This window comes from Myiozetetes cayanensis, unplaced genomic scaffold (genome assembly GCF_022539395.1).
Source record: "Myiozetetes cayanensis isolate MyiCay16 unplaced genomic scaffold, myiCay2020 scf7, whole genome shotgun sequence".
Lineage (NCBI taxonomy): Eukaryota > Metazoa > Chordata > Aves > Passeriformes > Tyrannidae > Myiozetetes > Myiozetetes cayanensis.
Window position 1 is genome coordinate 39,569,970 of NW_026087964.1, and position 21,468 is coordinate 39,591,437.

The 21,468-nt window shown below is 36.6% G+C and overlaps 1 long non-coding RNA gene across 2 annotated transcripts in view; it reads right to left on the reverse strand.

Moving 5' to 3' along the window:
- LOC126651999 (uncharacterized) overlaps positions 1–21,468 on the reverse strand; it is a 109,263-nt gene that overhangs the window by 29,925 nt on the left and 57,870 nt on the right. For both annotated transcript variants that reach the window (XR_007631847.1, XR_007631846.1), the window contains one exon: positions 21,215–21,291. This is a non-coding gene — a long non-coding RNA (uncharacterized LOC126651999). The remainder of the gene's footprint in view (positions 1–21,214; positions 21,292–21,468) is intronic.

Sequence of the window (21,468 nt, forward strand, 5' to 3'; positions counted from 1 at the left end):
GGAAGAAGGAAAATACGTCTTTCCCAATCATAAGTGTATGAAGTAATAAGATATGATTTATACCTTACAATACATGCTTTGCTACTCCCTGCCTTCATATTTATCCCTCAGTTCCCTCATCTTTTGAGTTTGTTTCTTTTGAGTGGACAGGACCTTGGGATAATAGTATTATTCTTGATTTTAAAAACACAACTGACCAAACCAACATGTATGAGTTGCCTCAAGTCTGGTCAAGTTCCTGCTCAAAGTGTTAGAGTATGCAGCTGCAGCTATTGTTACTATTTCTTCCCTAGCTGTCAGGGGTTTCAGGTGAGACACTGTTTCTCCACCCACTAATTACTGAGGTAACGATTGCTTAGGTGAATAGTCCCTTACTTAAGTAAATATATTTGAATCAGAACCCTGTAGACTTCTGGCCTTGTACATTGCCCAAATAACACGTGCATTCATTTTTTGGAAACTAAAGATGGCTTTGTGGCTGTTTCTTTGTGGGCTGTTTGAGCACAACTTGTTGCCCTCGAATTCATATTTGTTGAAACTTTTGAACCTGCTTAGAACCTTAGATGTCTATACTTCTGTGTAAGCTTGCATGTTTTGAACACCTAGTTGGAATTGGATAAGACTCATGTCTTGTTTAAAATGCTTATTTGATTGTTTTTTTAAACACTCTAAAGTGTGTATTTGTCTAAAAGCCTACTCTTTAGACAAAGATCCTTTATAGCTTAGTCATTCATGATGGAAAGAAAAGATCAAAAGGCTACAGAGGAAAAAGTGCTGGACTTTGTGCTTGGCTTTGTGGTCAAAGTGTTGGACTGAGTCTCAGGAAAGCTGGAGTCTTGGTTGGGCCACAGACTTTCTGTATGGACCTTTTATCTTGGTTCCTTCTCCTGTAAAATAGAGGTAAGAATATTGCCCCATCACAAGATCTGGGGAAAATATTTTTCATGGTAAAGAAATACTGAGTGGTTTTAATGATAAAGAAAAAGGACTTCATGGTAAATAACTGAACATGGAAGTGTATGCAACTCAAGTTTGAAATCAGTAGCTTAATAAACTACTTGTCTGACTCTGTCATGTATTTTTCAGGGTCTGTTGCTGTTGCATGTAGAAATAAAGGCAATGGTCCTAATTTGTGTTTTATATTAAATGTGTGGTTTAAAAGGATGAAAAAAGATAATAGTTTTGCATCCCTAGTTAATACTATTAATGAGTTTGCCACAGAATTACCACTCCTTGTACTTTAAGTACAGCTAGGGTACTTAATCATGAAAAATTTTCTAGTTGGCAACTCCATTCTTTTCTTTCTGTTCCTGGCTGATATTCCTGAATCAGAGCTAAAAATAAAACTACCTTTTTTTTTTTTTTTCAAAGCTCAGGTCCTTGCACTAGCCTTCATTGCACTTCATCTTAATACTCATAGAAATATTAAGTTTTTCTAACCAATGCAAAATCACTGCTACAGTATCTAGAACATGAAAGTAATTTGGAGAGGAGGACTTCAGAGTATCAGGGGAATAAAAAAAATAAAGACACAATTACCTTACAAACAAGGAATTATTTTTTTTCTGGTTCAGATCTATTTTAGGGGCATTTTGTTCAAACAGGAGAATGTGATAATGTAATAGTAGTGTGGTAAGTAGAACTGGTGGTGGTGGTAGCTCAGTTTCTTCTTAGAGCTCAAATATAGTCAGAACTGAATCGTATTTTTTTATGACAATGTAGAATTATTTTAAAATCAGAGGAAAAGAAGTAGACTGCTATAACAATGCAAATCTAGAGATTACAAACATGAATTGGCATAACAAGTTGGCTTTGAGAGACAGTCACTAAAAGCACAGTGAAGCTGAAGTCTAGCAAGGAACAGTGAGCTTTCTGGGATGGCTCAGGCCCTTGTTGAGAGTCCAAGGGTACAGACACATTGCAATTGGGAAACTAACATTAGCTCAGACAGGATGCATGAGTCAAGGATATTGAAAGGAGATGGAAAACATGGTATTCAGGCATCTGCCACTCAGCAGTTGCTGGGCACTGTTTGTGGTTTATGCTACTGATTGGAATGTACTGGAAAGGAAACAAAAATAGTTTAAATTGGGTTAACAGCTCACATCTGTCATGTGACTTACTGAAAGAGAGAACTGTTTAACTGCAAAGACATGACCAGAAGGGACAGTAAGGGAAAAGCTCATAGCACCATGTTTCCCTTTTTCACTTTCCTGCAGTTCCCTGTTTATCTCAGGTGATAAAGTTTACCAGCCTGAAATATTGCATATAACCTGACAATCACAGCATGTGCAGTTCAAAAGCTGCATGTTTTACTGTTTTCTTTTATAAGGGATTGTATTCTGAATTAACATCTAGAATTTGTAGGTATTTGAAACGGACATCATAACATGGTCCACTTGTATGGTTTCATTTAGTCTGGATTCAAAACAAAAGATCCCAGTGACAGTAAGAGTAATTTCTCTTACAGACCACGCTTTGCTTTAGTTAACAGCATGTGCAGGTATTTGGGTGGAGGGATGTAGTAAAATGCTTCAATATACAGAGCAGAAACTTTTTCATTTAACATATGCTGACTACTATGTGTTTTGTGTGAGCTTTAGACTGAAGTTATATTAGTAGCTGGAAATATCTACTTGGACGTGAATCCATTTTGAGTAGTTGGTTCAGATAAACACATGACATGTCTTGCCCTCACTGTTTGCCTAACCCACAAATCTTTGTCTGAACTCTGGTACCATCTTGGACACATATTTTAATAGATCTTTTTTTAGTATAATTTGATGATCTGTATTCAAATACCTTTGCTTCCCTGATATCTCTGGGATCCATCAGTCCAGAAATCTGACTCTTTCTGTATCAAGGACAAATTAATTGGATTTTTGCTTCTGACCTGTGTAAGCTGTTTTGGCATCTCTGGCATTTTCCAGGAGCAAGAAGTTCTCAGACTTTGAATAACTGTTTAGCTCCATGACATTTTAAATTCAAATTCACTTGGATATATTGGATAATTATAGGCAATGATAAGCTGAAACTCTGAATACACTGCAGCTTATCTCTTGTTATAAAAAAGACCTATGCAATGGTGGAGGAATTTTTTTGTTTCAATTCTCCACAGAAGTTTCAAAAATAGTTTAGAAAAACAGTGAAGCAAAACTGCAGAGTAAAACTGTCAGTTATTTTAAGACCTACTGTATGCATTTTTCTAAAACAAGTCCTTGTGTTTGCTATCCAGAAATCCTCAGTTCCCTGGCTTATATTTCTAAAACCTAAAGCTATTTATAATTTGTACTGTGAATTGCAGCATTTCCTCATGCTTTATCTTTTTCTTCCTTACAATAGAGTAAATAAAAACATTGTATGCATTTATTTCACCAACAAAACCTGAGTCTGGAGGGTAGGATTGATTGACTGGATGTACATGAAGATAATTTGAATCCATTTTTATATATTGTCTCAAATTTATGGGCTCTCAGTTTCTCAGAGCACTTTTGCCTATTGTTTGTATAAAAAAGGCTTATCTGACCTTTGTGTTAACATAGTGTAATGGACTTGCCTTTCAAACATTGATCAGCAATGGAGGTTATCTTTCATCTCCCTACAATCTTGTTATTTTTATCTTGTGAGTAAATTCACCAGTTTTATTGATAAATTCCCTGGCTGGGCACATCACATTAACACAGTTCAGGGATTGTTTTAATTGTCCGTGTCATTAAGACAAGCAAAACGTCACATATATTTTTGTTAAAAAAACTCTAAACCCAACAGCTTTGGAACTTATATTATAAGATTCACATTTAGGTTTATTTTATCTTGAAAGAAAAACCTAATGGTGTTTGTTACTTATTGCACATCTCAAACTGAAGTATTTTCTTTGCCTTATAAGGTGGATTTTACCCAATAACTGTCTGACACTTTACTTAACTGGGTTGGTTGCAGCCAAAGGGTGCTGCCAAGTTACATTTAGGACATCTACTGTCCAGAATATTTATTGTAGTGCAGCTCACTTACGTGAAACACAATTTTTAAATTATGTGACTGTGACTGTTTTATAGTGCTGTTTTACATTTGGTAGTAGCTGTGTTTCTTTGAAGACTTCTAAGGTTTCCTTTTCATTTCTTCTAAAGCATTTTTTTTTAAAGCACACGAACATTCAACCCTTCAAATGAATAAACATGGAAAATGTGTAAAACATTAACCCCTACAGCTCTTTCAATAATGTAGTAATTTGGGAGACACTGAAAGCTTCTGGAAGGCTTTTGCATCTGATTTCTAGGTATTGGCAGTTGTTGTTATAAGCTGTAAGTAATTTGCTAAATCTAAATATGTTTCAGAAGGATGCAGTCTCTGGCTATGTCAGGGTGGTGTCTGGTGTACATGAGGCATGAAGGGAAAAGCAATATATTCAGCTTAGCTGCACATCCTTTCAGTCACTAAGAAGAGCTTGTTAACGCTGTCTCCAAAGGAGCAGTGGGTGGAGTATACCAGCTGACAATCAGTAGGCAGCAGTATTGCCTCCCCATGAGTTTTTCACTCTGAATATTTTTCAAACTCCTATTTTAAATAATCCTACCTAGTGACTGAATGAAAATCTGGTAGTCTCTTAAATCCACACCTGACAGCTGAGTTATTTTACCTTTTGATGTAAAGAGTGAGAACTCTCGTAAGTTGGAGAAGATCTTAAAATGAGGATGTCATTCAGGACTTCTCTGCTCTTGTGGAAGAGTAAATTATTGTAAGGCAATTCCATAAGTGGTTATAGATGTTAGACACCCTTGTCTTCAGTTAGTTCATAGTTGAAAACAGAAACTATGGCTGCTTCACAGTATTTCTGTGCAGATGATGGCCCCTTGGCTGACAAGCCTACAGACCTACAGAAGAGACTGTTCTTGGTTAGGCCTGAGACCTCCCTTTCTCAAATCTACAGCCAGATCAGTGGTCCATAAGGCTCTGCTAGAATTTGGGCCTAAGACATTTAGACCTAAGGCTTTCAGGGCTAAGACTTTCAAATTTATTTTCTTTTGTATTAGTTTCATTTCTGCTCACTATTTACGTAGGGTACTTGTGAAAAATTTCTTGTGTTGTATCTGTGAGCAGCAGTACCTCAAAATTTACTTTTGACCTGATACTGCTCTAGAAGTCCTTGGGATAACAAATGAGTTGTTTTGTTTTGTTTTGTTTCTTTTATTTGGTTGGTTTGGTTTCCTCCAGAGCTAAGAAAAGTATATTGCTGCTAGTGCTGTTATTACCATTATTTAGGATATTATTCAGCTCAATATGGCAAAGGCCATATTTAATAAGCATAATCGAAAAAAAGAAAAATAAATTTGAGACATGTTTCAGTGGATCTGTTCAGGTGTGTTGAGACCACTCTGTATCAACTATTTCAGCTGATCATTAATACTTGGTTTATTTATTGTTATTAAGCTTTTCTGAGTCCTCCGTCAGCCTCTGATTTAAAAATACAGTATCTGTGTTTGCCTATTTTTCCTGTGAAATTTCTGAAGTTAATGATTCTGTCAGACAGACTAGACAAAACATGAGAGTGAATGCCTACAAAGTAAAAAAATTAGAACTGTATATCTGGATTCCAAAGTGCCACCACAGTGATTAAAAAGTAAAACGCAAATCTCAACCCTTCATTTGATCTGAAACATGAATACAAGTTCATTTTGAGTTTACCAAGCTGAGAACACTGGCATCCTTCAAACCTCTTTGGAAAAGCAGCCAATTCAAACTTCCTGAGAGCGAAGTTTGTGGGAAGTGGCTTAACATCTTAGAAAAGTGTTTTGAACTCCAGACAAATTAAGGTATTATGCTTAGTGAAGGAAACTACAAATTGTGAAACGTTTGGTGTATGGTTTGACTTATGCCACTGCTACAGTAATGCATGCAACTCTTGAAAATATTCTCATCTTGGCGAATGCCGCATTAAAAGAATCTTTTTTTCTGTCTCCTTTTTTTTTTTTTTTATTTTTATTTTTCAAATAAGGAAATGAGTAAGAGCTTTCAAGCGTTGCAATCAAACACTCATCCTTACAGACTCTTTTGAACAAAGTAAACTTTAAAGATTAACCCAATCAAAATGAATTTAAGAAGAAAAGAAAAAAAAGAAAAAAAGCTTACAACCATGTCCTTGGAACCTTAACACAAAACTGCATAAAGGCCCACTGTATAATATATTCTCTACAGGGACATTTGAAGTATATGAACCAAAGAGTGATTTTTATTTCAGACAAGCATCAAGTTAGCAGTCAGGGCACCATCAATCAGGTGAAATTCTGTTTCAGAAGGGGAACTTAGGATTCTGTCTGTGTTTCTGGTACACTGCAATTCCAAATAGTGGTTGAGCTCAGAAAATTCAAATGTCTGTAACATCTTACAAACCATTGCCCTTTTACTGTGTCACTCATGAATATTGCAACTGAGTCAAGTAACCCCAAACAGCAAGAAAAACTAGACTAAGCTACCTTTCCTTTTTTTTTTTTTTTTTAATTCTTGCATATTTTAATTTAATTTTGTTTTATTTTATTTTACCTTTTTTCAAGGCTTGTCTTAAATTTCCAGTATAAAATTATATGAGCAGCAGGTTGTAAACATAAATGCTGCTGTTGAGCTGTAGGTGATATGCTCAGCTGTAGGTGTGATATGTTGATATGTATTCTATCTAAAGGCAGACTGTTTGCACTTGGGTAATCACTAAATTTCTCCCCAATTTATATGGAGTGAATGTATAATTAGATATCAGAAAACTTTCTGGTTTTTTCTGAAGAAGATTAAGTGGCTACTATTTAATAATATTTAAAAAAATAAATTATGGACACAGACTTCCTGGTGTTTATTCCAAAACTAAAAATTGCTAAAAATGCTAGACTTCATTCTGTCATGTGCACCTGTCGATGTGCACAAATGTATCAAGTATAGATAATGTCTGTAATGTTAGGTTTGTTTTTTTTTTTTTTTAGTTGAACCTTGATTTATGGAGTTCATTAGCAAAAACTGATACATATTGTCAGGTGTTAGTTTCTTTGAGAATGAAACCTTTTAATTTGCCTGAAATGTAGGGTTGGTATATTAACAAGCCTCCAAGCCTGGGAGTCTATGTGTTTAGAAGAGAAAGAAGTGAAAGATACAGAGAAAACAAAAATTTCTGCTTATGACTTCTTGAAGATCCTTCTGCTATCTATTGTGTTTCTCTTGTGTCCTGGTTCAGGAGACAAATCTACCTCTCTAGTAGTGTCTTTGATATTTAAAGCTGCAAAAATCCATTTTCTGAACTTCCTTTCATCTTGTGCATCTAGCTATAAAAGCCTCTAAAACTGATGCTTAGAAACAAGCATCTAATAAATTATAGGAACATGAATATCCAGAACCTATTGTAGGTACCATCGAAGCAGCTTTTTATTGATCCAGCATTGGCTGTATCAATAGAAATACCAGTAAAATTAGGTAAGAAAATTCAAATGCTACTAGATTTTTGAAGCTTTTTGTTGTCTGACTGTTGGTTTTCTTTTTTTTTTTTTTTTTTTTTTTTTAGTGGAGTTATCTCCTTTTTTTTTTACAGGCTTTCTATACCCCAGAAGATGTAGCAGTTTTCTCAGCAAATATAAAGACAGCGTAAACCAAAATTATAATACATTTCCTGTTATCCACAGGTAATTACAGGCTCTTGGGTAATAGCAGAGGGGTATCAAGTTGTCAGTTAGCTAAATGAAAAAAGGACTCTACTGCAGCAAACAAGTGTTCTCTACTAAAGTGAGGAACAAGATGTCAGCAGCATGCTAAACAGTCATCCATATTGTGTTTACTTCAGAATCAAATCTCTGCAACAGTTTGATTTCTCATTTCAATAAATCTAGGAGATTATGTGGGAAGAGTGACTGGAAAGCTGCCTGTTGGAAAGGACCTGGGGGTGCTGAACATGAGCCAGCAGTGTGCCCAGGTGGGCAAGAAGACCAATGGCATCCTGGCCTGTATCAGAAATAGTGTGGCCAGCAGGACCACGGCAGGGTTCATCTCCGTGTGCTTGGCACTGGTTAGGCCACATTTCAAATGCTCTGTGTCTAGTTCTGGGCCCCTCAATTCAGGAAGGACATTGAGTTACTGGAGCATGTCCAGAGAAGGGCAGTGAAACTGGTGACTCTGGAGAGTAAGCCATAGGAGGCATGGTTGAGAGAGCTGGGGCTGTTTAGCCTGGAGAAAAGGTGGATCAGGGAAGACCTTATTGCTCTCTACAGTGACTTGAAAGGAGGTTGTAGAAAGGTGTGGGTCAATCTCTTCTCCCAGCAACTAGCAACAGGACAGGAGGAAATTGGCTCATGTTGTGGCAGAGGAGGTTCAGGTTGGACATCAGGTAGAGTTTCTTCATGGAAAAAGTGGTTAAGCACTGGAAAAGGCTGCCCAGGGAAGTGGTGGAGTCACTATTGCTGGAAGTGTTCAAGAAATCACTGGACGTGGCAGTTAGTGCTACAGTTTAGTTGTCATGATGGTGTTTGATCAAAGTTTGAAATCGATACTCTTGGAGGTCTTATCCAACCTTCGTGATTCTATGATTCTGCAAACCTCAATTCTTTCTTGTTTCTGCATTTAGAGCTGTTCAGGTGAGTGATTTTTAATTTTTCATTTTTCCTACCACTTTATTGTTTTCACCATCTTCACTGGAAATGCAATACCACTGCATGCACAGAAATTAGATAATAGTGGTTTGTACCCTGGTGTTTAATGGATGTGGAAAGAAGACTTACCATCTCTTTTCTAACTCCCGTTACAAAAGTTCTTGCAAAGAAAGCCTTTTCCAACAGCTCCACTACTGAAAGCTATATGAGTATGTTTGTTGCTTTTCCAGTAACAGAATTTATGAGGCTTTGAATGTGGCGAGGTTTTTTTGGAATGGTATCAAAGGGTTCTGTGACTTTATTTTGCATACATGGTGCAAAGGCCCTTCATGGCTATGGAGCAAGGGATGTAGCACTCATACTTTATCAGTAGATCAGAGGTCTCATTAACACACAGTGGTAGATGGGCTTAGTTTTCCGTTGACTGATTCTTAACAGGAAGGAAGTCATATGGCAAAACTAGGGGTTTGTTTTGGCTGGAGCCACAAGGGAGTACAGAAGCTCAACTGAGAGCTGACAGAGACTTTCAGCAGAATCACCAGGAAAAAATCCACATGGATATTCTAACTTGCCATTCAAGGTTTTAGAAAATGCACCTGGCAGTATTGAATGGGATACTTTTTCTTCCTCCTCTACTAAGACCCAGGGATATCATGTTTAAGGTAAGATAAGGTAGATGCAGCTTCACTCTTAAGGCCTTTCACGTCAGGGAAACAGCTTCATGTTTGTCATATTTGTGTCGTGAAGAGACTTTTTCATACCTTTTTTTTTTTTTTTCATATCTACCTTCCCCCCTCTTCCCCCATCTCCCGCCCCCCCAGTATTTTTTCAGCAAGGAGGGAAATGGATCTTAGAATGTTCTGCATGCACATACAAATCCTAAGTGCCTTGGGAGCAGTGAACTGGTCTGTTCTAGCCCACGCCTATACCTCCTGGAAAAGTATGACTTCCCATGGAACTAAGTCAGCCTTTCAGAAAATTACCTTTGAATTCAAAGACTCAATAAGAATCCAGTAATTCAAAATCATAAGGATCTGATCTGAACCAGCTAAAGCTGGTTGTGTGGGTGAGGTACGGAGCTTTGTTTGATGTGCTTCCACCTTTCCTGCCCCGATGTGTCTGGCACTAAATACACTTTCTGTGCCCCACTTCAATCTCTTTCCAACCCTGACAGTCACTGTTCCGTGCCTGCTCACACCTGCCTGACCAGTGGCTGCTGTATAAGAGGAAGCCCCTAAGGCTGCTCTTAGCAAATCTTGCCTTCTTTTCTGCCAGTGAGGAGGACTGGGAAGGAAGACACTAAACTGACATCCTTCCTTGGGCGTTGTAGCATTACCCAGCTCTAAAACAAAGGCTTAACAGTTGCATGCTGGTCTCCAAATGCAGTTTGTAATTTCATTTTGGGCACTCAAGCTTCTATCAATCACCAAAATCTGTCCTATTGTATGTGATGAAGTAAAAGTTAAGGGTTTGCATCTGTAGCCAAAAACAAATGAGACAGGAAATGGACAAGGAAAGAAGAACGGGAAAAAGGGAATGTTGTTAAAAGCTAGTGTTTTTTGATGCAATCTTTTACTATGAGAATAATAATGAAACATTTATAATCCTGACACATGTTCACATAGCGAGAAGGCATTTTTCTGTCTATGAAGATAAGAGGAGAGATAGAAATGAGTAACACTAGTAAAAAGTATATCAGTGAATAGGTGTATTTGTTTTAATCTATCTATCTGCTAGCATGTAAAACAGCTCTGTATATGTGTATTCTAATGACAGAAACACTATCTCTAAATATGTTAATATTAGGCAGAAAATGTTTATGATGAAATTTTGTTCTCTTACACATCACACCTTAACATTATTTTGCGTTGGGTTGCCAAAAGGTAAATTAAAACCAACTGTAAATTTAGCATATGTGTAAATTACTATGTTATTGATTTCTTCCAGATTATAGATATTTCTGCTATTTTCACATACTCCCTCAGGAAAGTAATTCTTTTCCCATAGTGTAATTATTTTCCTATATGCATGATCATCTGATTTTCACTTGTCATGGGGCTTACTAATGCAACATAGGAGGTCTCAGCGTGACAAGGAGCAGACCTTTCTCTTTTTGTGGCTTTTTGACTGAATCAGAAAGAACAGTAACTCTTTTCAGCCATTTTTAATAAAGTTTGGGATTGGTGGAAGCTACAGATGATGAGAGCACCTCATTGCAAGTTAGCAATCCTGAGATGCTTATCTTATGTGATATGATGTGATATAGCAGTTGTTCAATACTACTACTTCATTTTTATTTCCATATAAATGCTGTTTTAAACAATATAATACTTCAAAAATGAAACTATCATAATGTTCTCTGTAGCACTACAATGAAAGAAGCCACAGGTCATCAGAGTAGCAGTTATTTAAATGGTTAGAGGGTTTAGAGCAATGTCTGAGGTCTCTAGCTGAGAAAAATTCCCCATCAGTTTCCAGAAGAAAACTTTGTGTTTTATATGCAGGTTAAAGTTTGGTACAAAGTTTCATTTCAGCTTTCTGTTATTTTTGCTGTGTTAGCTGCAATACTAGTAATAACATTTAATTTTTTATGTTGTAAAGCAGGACACAACTAAGCAGGTGCAGTTCTACACAGTAACTTATGGTCTCCTCATGAATTTTTTTTTCTCCATGCTTGCAAAGAACATCATGAAAATAATTCTGCTGAGGATGACAGAGTGGTGATGTCACTGGCAGTGTTTTGACAGATTAACCTTCCTATGTTAATTTATTCTTTTTTTTCCACTTGCAACCAGAATAAAAACTGGATTTGAAAAAAGATCTATTGCTGAAAGGATTACATAGAATATGTTTCCCTGTGAAGGAAACACTTATTTAGTGATTTCCATGGGGTCAAGTTTTTGTTTAGTTGAATATTCCACTGTTTGTAAAGTGTATAGTCAAAATGTTCTTTTTTAACTCTTTATACTTGCTCTCTGACTGTTGAGCACCTAGTGTTGAGAAAGGCGCACAAGAATGGATTTCTAAATTTTTTTCACAGTCCCATAGTAGAGAGTTGTTCCACTTGACCTGCTCAAATCCACAAAACCTTTCAAATGGAAAAGTATTTCACTTACCACAGCCAGTGTGTCCTGGCTGTGACTACCCTGCTTGCTTTCCTAACTGTAATAGTTTTCTTGGCTTGGCCTTGCCTTATGTTAAGAGCTTTGTTACAGAGGGAAGTATTTTAAGAAATAAACCCTCACAAATAGCATCAGTTCCCAAAAACCCTAGTGAGGCTGTGTGGGAAAGGACAATGAAGTGCCAACACAAATACTGTTTGAAAGGATGGTGCACACACAGGGCTGAAATATCAGTCTGTAGCAAGACTTATAAACTGTGCCTTTATGTGATAATTTTTTTTGGTACTTTGTTTTAACTCCCATCCCTAAAGGGCCATCTTCCTCTACTTTTAATCTCATTTTAATAACCTGGGCTTTGTATTTCAATATCAGCGTGGATATTAAAAAAAAGGCAACTGCTGTTAGTTACAGTAATTACCTTCTTACAACTGCTCCTGCTTTTTCCTTTCAATGAACACTGACCTACCTTTGTCTTGGTTCTTTCTGTTCGAAGTTATCACACTGCTCAGTATTATATTGGGAATGGAATTAATATGAAATAATACATATATTCATGGTATAATGATGTATCTATCAATACTAGAAATTGATTAGCTATATTTGTAAAAGGGACTTCAGAATAAAATGTTTGAATTCTGTTCCTTAGTACTCTCTTGTGGACAGCTAACAGAATATTAAGAATACCTACACAACCAGGCCTACCATGCCACAGGGGACAGCAGTGAAGCCTGGGAGGGAACAGTCTGTAATGGTTCTTTGGATGTCTTTTGCCTTGTCACTTCCAAATCCATTTGCCAGACTTAAATTTGTAAGCCAAACAGCATTTGAAATGTTAATGTTTATTTACCATTTATTTTACTGACAGTACACAGAAAGACTATCTATATAATGAAGAATTATTCGGTGCTCACCTAGCTTTTTGACACCAAAACTGTATTTCTAAGCCACCTACTTTTTCCTAAGAAAAACAGGAATTAATCTAAAAACTTGTAGTAGCACTTTCACCATAGATGCATATTCCAAAAAGCACATAAGATGCTGACTTTATTATTCAGAAATAGCTGACTTCTCATGTATCCTTATCTGGAGGAATGCATAGTATTATATCATTAGTTCTGGCTAATAGAATATTGCCTTTATAGATTTATTTAGGCCCCAGTTCTTTTTTTTTTTTTCTATATTGATGAAGAAACAGGCAGAAGAAATCTGCACCTGACCTGCATTATATTGATCTCTAAATATGGAGAAGGATTAATTTACATCATATTTGAAAACACTAATTACTGCCAGTGGTTCAAAGCAATGGAAACCTGACCCACTGCAAAAGTCTTCATTTCTGTCAGGTAAGTAATTTTTCATGTTAACTTGGCCCTATTTATTTCTTCCTGCTTTGCCAACTCCACTAGTGGAAACGGAACTTCAGAACTGGGATAAACTTATTTATGTTTTAAGTACAATATTTTTATCAGATATGGTTGCATATTCTAAGAATGACAGAAGCCATATCAAACATAAAATAGACTTTCCAGATATTTTTGCATTATGTGATGAAACTGGGTCATTATTAATTATAGCATTGTCATTAAAGGTGACTTTCCTGTTTTCTTTTTTTATTACATATTATTGAAATAAAAAAGAGGAGGAAGGATATTTCTGCTTGAAAACAAAACAAAACAAAATCAACTCCAGACTTTCTCTAATGCGTCATAATTATTTTAATTTTAAACATTTATAATAAGTTGTAGGTAATTTCCAAAGTATTCAAAAGAGAGGTTGTTAAGAAGTTATTTGGTACAAATATCAGAAATGGCATCAGCTTATCTGCTGTACCTACAGGCACCAAAGTACATGACAAAAAGTTTCCCCTGGGAAGAACACTTAGATTCTTCTCTGAGCAAGTTCTGCTGCATTCATATGTGCCCTATCCCCATCTCCTGTGTGCCCATTTATCATTCCAAATAATCATGTTACTGATGCTAATATGATCTTCTTCAGGATCAATGGGCAATGGTATAATGTTGCTCTATGGATAAGCCCTAGATAACAATCCCACTAGGAGTGACTTGCCAAAGGTATTTAATCCCAAGCATTATTAGCTACAGGGCCCAGTACTCTAAGACAGCTACAAACCAAACAGATGAACATATTTCTTGGTCTTCCTTTTCAGATCACAGAATCATTAAGGTTGGAAAAGACCTCCAAGATCATCAAGTCCAACCCATGACTGAACACCACCGTGCCAACTAAACCAGAGCACCAGGTGCCACATCCAGTAATTTCTTGAACACTTCCAGGGATGGCAACTCTACCACTTCTCTGGGCAGCCTGTTCCAGTGCTTGAAAACCATTTCTGTGAAGAAATTCTTTCTGGTAAGGTACAAGTTTTTCTTCTCACATATACCTGTTCTTATCTCTAAAACTAGTACACTAAAAAATGCTGGCACGCCACTGAATATTTTGTGCCACATGTAAGTATTCATATTGTCACACTTCTCAGACAGTGCATAGCTGAAAGAAACTCTGTAAGTGAAGAGCAGCAACAAAGGTAAGACAGAAGTGATGTTAACCAATCCAGGGGGGAAAAAACCTGAAAAAACTCCACTGTAGAAGAAGTTTTCATTGAAAAACTTGAACAAGTGTTGGTAACAGTCTGTACGCTGTCTCATAAGAAAGTTGATAAAATTTAGAAGGCTGGTGTCTAAGTACTGCATATAGACCTTTCTTTCCTGCCATGCCCTCATCAAAACTACAGTTTCTCTAGGCTATATGCCCCTATTCACATCCATATAATTTCTGCAGACAATAGGCTATCCCTTGTTGTTCTGGTCAAACTGAAAACAAAACCCAAAAATAATAATAATAAAAAAGCTGAAATAGCATAAAGTTGAAAAAAATCTTCCTTAAACTATACTGCTGAAGCAAAAGCAAGTCTGAGCAATTATTGCCTCAAACATAATGCTTCATTTTTGTAAATGGGCTACTGTAGCTTCTACTGCACAGCAATCACAGAGATTACCATTCTTGTGTGGCCCATTACTGAGTTTGGATTTAGCCAGGAAGCTAGTAATAAGTTTCTCAAATACAGGAGGGGATTTATGTAGGGTTGAGCGTTTTCTCCATCAGTACTTATAGCACTAGAGCACCTTAAACCATAAGCTACAGTACACTTAAGTCCTGATATTATAATGCATAGAGAGTACAACTCCTCTCTCTAAAACAGATTGTCTGGGAATGGAAAAAATGGAGAAATCCAGCAATTTTCTTTATGGAAAGCACTTGCATATGAGAGAGCTATCCAAAGAGAGGAAAAAAATTTCTTTCCAGCTCCTGTTGTTCTTTCCAACTCACTATCTACTGTGCCTTGGTGGGGAAGGGTCATTTATTTTTGCCTTCTTAATAAAACTATTTTCCTTATTTGCTTTTCCAATTAGATAAAGGAAAAAACATACCCTTTATCCTGCTACCCTTGTGACACAGCATTTGAACCTACCAGTCTGGAGTTCAGGAGAGCAATTTGTTGAGAGCTTGAGGAAGGAAAAGAGCAGTATGTGCTGCCAGCCCCTAGGAAGGAATTGCAGGGCTGCACAATGAAGGCTAACTTAAACCCTGCTCAGGCAAAAAGATATTGCAGGAGAAAGCCAGTAATAATTTTGTACAGAGCACTAATTTTTTCAAGCTTAAAAGTAAACATCTGATTTATACTCTGGGATTATTATAAAGAATTTGTACTTACTTTTTTCTAATCAGCCCAACAGTATTCTGTTCTTCCCCCTATAATATGCATTTCTGTTACTAATGGAACTCCAGGCTTGTTTTCATCCTTCTTTCAAGTTTCACTGGATTGACTACTTTACGTTTTACGGTTAGATTTGAATTGTTTTTTCCTTTCATAAATTGTTTGCAGCTTGTCAATTCAACAAACAGAAAGGAAACATTTTTTGATTCAGATCCACACTATCTATATTTAGATTCCTTTGGGATGCCTAGTTAAAAAAACCAACAACATACAAACAAAGTAACACCCTCTGAACTATCCTCTGTGAAGAGCTGCTGCAAAGAACGTTCTCATTTGTGCATAGAAACAAACTTATTTACTGCAAAACCGTTGCCTGCAGATAATTTATTTCACTTGAACTAACAAACAGAAATAGATTTTTCTTTTTCATATTGGCCATCCACAGGCTTCTATACTGTTGATTAAACAGTTATTTGCCCTTGTGAAATCAAGACTGTTTAGTGCCATATTTCACCTAAGGAGACTTGTTCAAGTTCTAGAAGACTATTTGGTCAAATTTGACTTCTTGATGAAATTTATATTCCTAAGCAGCAGTTCTAGGTGGTTCAGACAAAGTATGCTAAATTCCTTTTTTTTTTTTTTATATAGCAAACCTTATCTAAATGCAGATAGGAGCTTCAGCTCCTAGTTCTAGGTTGATCGCATAGTATCTAATTTTTTTATTAATCTTTTCAATGAAAAAAAATTCAAATAGCTCTGTTCATTTTAAAGCTACCCCTTTTAATCTTTCCTTACACATGCTATTTTCCATTCTTTTCTCTCCCAAGTTCCTGGTGTGGGATAGGAGCAGATAGTTCTAGCACTGACACACTGGTTTGAAGAGTCTTCCGTTCCCAGCTCCTGGAATCATATTTAAAATTGCCAGTACACAGTAGAATTGCTTACTTAGATATCTGTATTATTTATGTCTCTTGTTCCAATACCACTTGTTTAATTCACCAGGAGCTTGCAGGACACTGCCTAAGTGTTCCTGTTCACCACAGGGTGCAGGACTGTACTCACAGCTTTCTGAGAGCTCCTCTTTGATCACTTGTCTCCTCTTTTCTGGTGGGTTTTGGCCAAAGATTTCTGCTGGTGTCTTGTGATTTCTCACACCTCTGCTTCTTGCCATGGCTTCTGTTTCAGAAAGGTGTAAGTTATTTAGCTAATGCTTTTCCAGCACATTACCCCTTTTCACGAGGGAATAAGTGCTAGTTTGTAACAGCCCAACTACAGACCCTGTTCAGGATTTTGGTATTTTATTTAGAAAACTACAGCTTTCTGAAAGTCTAAATTAACCAGCAGTTAAGAGCTCCAACAGTTTTTTTGTTTTGTGTTTATTTGATAGACTTCTATCTCCCACATTTCACAATGATCAGGTCATAAAATTAAAAATCAACTTTTTTGTCTTTTTACAAGATAGTGTTTTCTATGGGATCTAAAAAGTCTACAAAGATAGACAACACCTGATACAGAGTTTTGAAGATATAATATCTTCATGCACTGGAAATTATAGATATTAAGATTTTGGGGGGATCTAAATCTTGTTATGGCATTTTGATGCTTTGCCTTTAATAGGATTTTTTATTTCTTAAACATTTCTTTGCATCATTATTAAATGGATTCAATTTTACAGAGAATTGCCATAGGAGGAACTTGAATATAAAAAAATACATATTACAAACCCCCTATGTTTGTTTATAATAAATAGAAAAAGCAAGACTTAGGTGCGTAATATGAGCATGAAATGGAATTTAGATGTTTGAATCGAAAACTGAAACTGTTTGAATCCGAAACTGCATGTACTTGCTTTCTCCTGGAACCTGAAAAGCCTTGGTCCTTAGTCCTTCCAAATTCATGTCTGAATCTTGACTTTTTGAATGTTTCCAGATACACCTAATTTTCCTGAAGGCTGAGTTTTCCAAGGATATGGGAAAACAAGAAAAAGAGCAAATTAGGTGGTAGCAAAGAGATATTGAAGTCCAAGGCAGTAAAAGCAGTAATTCACATGTTTAAGCAACTAGATGTCAACACACACCTTTATTTATTTACTAGCAAACCTAAAATGAAGACTGAAAATATCCCATAATTGAGCATAGCCAAAAGCATTAATACATTGACTGACCTGTAAACCTATGAGGTGGCTTGGGTTTCACAAACACATTTTCCCTGAATCTTAAGATCCTGAAATTTTGACTTGTGCCTGTTGTCAAGCCATGGATATTGCCATGCAAAAATGAGGTTACGGTGTTTCTGCTGTTGATAGAGTGTCTCTGCAACAATGAACCTTAGATGCACACAGCCTGAGGAACAGTGAGCAAAGGAAATAGTGATGAATTGTCACTCAGGAACGGTAGTAGTATGAGCACTAGTTTTCAGTTCCTGTTCCCAATATATTATTTCTTTAGGTACTATTTAGTATGAAATGCTGACATACCAACCAATGAGCTAATAGTCACATACCTTCTGATGCTCATTCTCCGATTTACTGGACAACACATTTTTTTTTCCACACTTCAGGCTGATGAAGCTTCTAAACTAAAAAAAAAAAAGGCCTGGGGTAGGGCAGAAAGCCCACTTTCCAAGATGATAGCCTACATCCTTCTGATTCAGTCAGTAACTCTTCAAGTTGAGGAGGAAATTCCCCTGTGTACTGGACAAGCAGCCTAGTCAAGGAGGCTTTTATATTCAAAACAGATTTTCATTCTTTCTGTAATCTACAAAGACAGGGTTCCAAGATGTGGATTCTGAGTGAAAAAGAGACAGCGAGACCTAATTGATGCAAAAAACCCCAAAATAAATAAAAAACCAAACCTGGCAATTTATTACCTAACGGGCCACATTTAGGAGTCTGTTTTGAAACCTAAACACTTAGATTCCATTTTAGTCACAAACCCCTCTCAAGTACTCCTCACAGCGTACATGGGTTTGAAGTTAAGCTTCGAAGCCTAGAGCTAGCTGTCAACATTTCTGTCTAAACTAATAGAGAAGTTCTCATGGGTTGATATTTACCACTCTTTTTTTTGGAATGCACATGACAGGCAGTCCTAGATATTCTTGAAGAATCCTAATTCTTTTTCTATGTTTGCAAATATTTTTCAATATTTTAAACAAGTTCCCTTGTTCATGGCCTATAAAGTTTGAGAATGAAACTTAGTTACAGGGATCGTATGGGGTCGTATGGGGTTTTAAGCCTCTCAAAAAACCAACAAATAAAAAAAACCAACAACAACAACAACAACAAAAAAAAACACACCAAAAACAAAACAAAAAAAACCCCAGACTTAAAAACCTTGGAAATTCTCAGGTAAAATCAGTACATTAAAATTTTTCCAACAAGCTACTGTGGTAAAGAGAGGGAGAAAACCAGAAATCTTTAATAAGTTATTATGTTATGAAATTAATACATATTTTTCTCTAGCTCTACATCACAAGATCTTTTTGCAGCCTGAACTTTTGGTTTACTCACACAATTACAATATTCTTCTAAAAAAGAGAAGCTGTTTTAACTGATAACAGCATTTCTAAAATAGCCAATTTACATAAAAATAAATGAGCTGACTAGTTATAACCAAAGGGAGAAGAGGCTACAGTTTAATACCATCGTTATAGAGAGAGTACATAAAGAAGTACATCTTGGCAAAAGTACAAATAAAAAATTTGCTAGCACACAGCTTTGTTTGCTTGTTTATTGTCAGTGAACAAACAAAACATGAGTAAAAATGATATTCCAGAACTGCATCTACTTGTCTGCCAATATGGAGTGGAAGTCCTTGTGCTATGCAGGTTCTTCCATGGGAACATACATATTACTATTGCATTAAAATTTTTCCAACAAGCTACTGTGGTAAAGAGAGGGAGAAAACCAGAAATCTTTAATAAGTTATTATGTTATGAAATTAATACATATTTTTCTCTAGCTCTACATCACAAGATCTTTTTGCAGCCTGAACTTTTGGTTTACTCACACAATTACAATATTCTTCTAAAAAAGAGAAGCTGTTTTAACTGATAACAGCATTTCTAAAATAGCCAATTTACATAAAAATAAATGAGCTGACTAGTTATAACCAAAGGGAGAAGAGGCTACAGTTTAATACCATCGTTACAGAGAGAGTACATAAAGAAGTACATCTTGGCAAAAGTACAAATAAAAAATTTGCTAGCACACAGCTTTGTTTGCTTGTTTATTGTCAGTAAACAAACAAAACATGAGTAAAAATGATATTCCAGAACTGCATCTACTTGTCTGCCAATATGGAGTGGAAGTCCTTGTGCTATGCAGGTTCTTCCATGGGAACATACATATTACTATTGTCTTGCTCTCAAAAAGGAAAAAAAAAAAAAACAAAAACAAAAACAAACAAAAACCCCCACAGTTAAAAGTAGAGACCAGTCCTGAAATAAGAAAAAGAAGTACTGAAATACCATCACTCTTTCTAGCTCAAATAGCCAATAGTCAAGTTCTTCGCCTGTAGAAGTAGTTAGCAACCAAGTTTAGCTGTAATTCTAATTAGAGAGAATATATCCTTTTTTGTTTCCTATTTTCTCAGGAACAGATGCAACAGTAGTCAGCTTCTTTAATCACAAATCAAAGTCTCTTTGTAGCCAGCACTTTGGACTTAAAAACTTCCTCTCTTGGCTTCTTCCTAACGGGAAACTAAACACTTTTCTGTCATTTTCCTGCCTTTCTTGTGTGCTCAGCTGCAGGATCCCAGCCCTCTTTCTTCACTGTCTCTATTGAACTGATGCTTCATTTTTGGAAGAAAGACAACCAGCAAGTACGTGTATAACTTTGTTAATATATCGTAATTAACCTATCTAACTTAACAGGCATAAGAGAACTATTGAAAACATGAGATATTTATCTAATGACAGGTAAATGGTTACCAGCACCTAGTTTATAAACCATAACTATAATATCCCCTATTATAGATTATCTCCTACTGCTATAACTGGCCACAGTTTTTTCACCAGTATTACCATTCCATTATGTTCAGACACAGGGCACATACAGACCAGGCAGGTTTCACTTCCTAATCAACAACCACCTGCAACTGCATCCCATCAGTTAAGATCAAGAATTACTTGCAGGAATGGAGTTTCATAATTTCCACTGGCAATTTATAATCCAAGCTGTTTGACTGGAGATATTGACCCCAGACAAAAGGCAGCAGCCAAAGCCTGTCAGCTCTGGCTGTTGGCAGTTAAGAACAAGGAGTGTACTGAAGCTTGGAAAATAAAGACATACAAGTTGCCCAAGATGTTAGTACCTATTGAGGAGTGTTCGTTGGCAGTTGTGTTATCTTTCAATGGATCTTGGTATTATCTCCTTCATTATGTTTCACTTTGCCAGCAGTTCCCAGCAAGTATGAAGACCCAGGTGTAGTACAGTATTGCACTGGAGAGCTACTACTAAACATAGGATGAGATGTAGACCAAAGAACTGAAACCAAAGGGAAAAACTTAGAGTAACCTTTGGGTCTCAAAAGCACTTGCTTCTACTTCCAGCCTTGCACCTCAATCTCTGCTCTCCATTTCAAAGTAAATTACACAGAAGAAGAGTAAAAGATTACGTTTAAGTTTGGATAAAGTTGTCACCCATTGGCAAGCCACTCATGTAGGATGGGGATCAGAATTAATTAATTTTCTGGAGTTTCTTGAAGGACACAGACTCTTCAACGGGGCCACAAAACACTTACCTGTAAGTGGATGTTGTGGTTTAATCCCAGCCATCAACCAAACACCATGTGGTAACTCACTCTCCAAGTAGCCAGGACTGGGGAGAAAATCAGAAGTGTAAAAGCTAATAAACTCACATGTTGAGATAAGGACAGTTTAACAGAGAAAGCAAAAGCTGCACACACAAGCAAAGCAAAACAAGGAATTATTTCACAGCTTCCCATGGACAGGTAGGTGTTCAGCCATCTCCAGGAGAACAGAACCGCATCACATT